This window comes from Apaloderma vittatum, unplaced genomic scaffold (genome assembly GCF_000703405.1).
Source record: "Apaloderma vittatum isolate BGI_N311 unplaced genomic scaffold, ASM70340v1 scaffold6786, whole genome shotgun sequence".
NCBI classification, from domain to species: Eukaryota; Metazoa; Chordata; class Aves; order Trogoniformes; family Trogonidae; genus Apaloderma; species Apaloderma vittatum.
Genome location: NW_009721148.1, coordinates 30,721 through 31,988, shown reverse-complemented (window position 1 = coordinate 31,988; position 1,268 = coordinate 30,721). Strand labels below are relative to the sequence as shown.

Genomic DNA, 1,268 nt, shown 5'->3' with positions numbered 1-1,268 from the left:
TGCACTCCTGAGGGTCCTTGCTCAGGCCCCGGTGGATTCGCAGCCATCCATGGTCCAGGGGTTGCAGATCAGCAGTATGGAAGTGTAAATCAGGCTCTTTATCGTGCAGAAGAAGTAATGCCTGGTGAAGCAGCCTGGCTGTGAAGTCCCCTCTGACATGCACAGAGTGTCTTCTACTGGGAGAAGCTGGGATCGCAGCTGCTGCGACCATCACCTCACCCACCCTGCAGAGCTCCCTGCCGGGCCAGGCCAGCCAGGATCCCAGGAATGACCGCAGGCTACTTAGCTGTCACCAGCGCTGGAAAGCCACCAGCCTGCCCTGCAGCTCTGTCCTGTAAGGCTTTGGTGCTGAGCAGTTTCCCTCTGCACAGGTAGAAGAGGCGAACTTGCCTTGCCAGCTGAGAGCAGGACATGGCTTCGCAGCATCAGTCTTGTGGTCCTCTTGGCAGAGCTGGGGGGTCTGCCCTGGTTCCCCAGTGCTCACCACTGCAGCCTGAGCTCCGGCTACAGGCAGTGAAGACAAGAGAGGGTTAAGCTGTCAGCTCTGTAATGTTAAACAGGTGTCAAAGGCACCTCCATATATCTGCAGATTGAAATCAAATTCTTTGCAGTATAAAAAGATAAATTACCCAGGCGATTCCCGCCTCATCCCACTCATCAGGCCAGCGCCAGACGGCAAGCAATTTTTTTTTTTAATGTGCTAACGACCTAATCAAGCAATCAAGTCGGAGAAGATTGCGGAGTGACCCCGAGCATCCATCTGCCAGCGAGACCCCGCCATTCATTTCCATTCCGCCATGTACTTTTCCGGAAAAGGGAGGGGAAAAAATAGAGAAGAAAAAAAAAATCCTAAACAAATTAACACCCAATTTTCTGTGAGTCTAATTAGTTAAATGAGGAGATGTTTGGGGTGTCCGCGGGGAGGGAGGGGCTGCCTCTCTGAGAGGGGCCTGGTAACTCCGTGGCATTAATTAGCGCAGGTCAATGGCGTGGTTCCCTGGAGACCAGCTGCTTTAATTTCCCGTGATATTTCAGTGCCTGAGGCCCATCGATTCAAACTGAAATTAACTTATTTTTCAATCAGGCCTGGGCTGCCCCTGGGGCTGACTCTTCCTTTGCCTCCTTCTGAATAGACCTCGAGCAATTTTTCATCTAAAGCTGATGCCTCTGCTTGGTGGGAAGGGAGGGGAGCTGGGGAGGGAGGAGGGTGAGGGAGACAAGAGGAATGGAAATCGGAGAGAGAGCACTAATAGATTTCTGCAAGCATC

General features: G+C 52.4%; 1 protein-coding gene across 1 annotated transcript in view; it reads left to right on the top strand.

The window, feature by feature from the left end:
• VSX2 (visual system homeobox 2) overlaps positions 1-1,268 on the top strand; it is a gene marked incomplete at its 5' end in the record, with an annotated part of 18,118 nt that overhangs the window by 14,682 nt on the left and 2,168 nt on the right. The gene's annotated exons all lie outside the window — the stretch shown is intronic.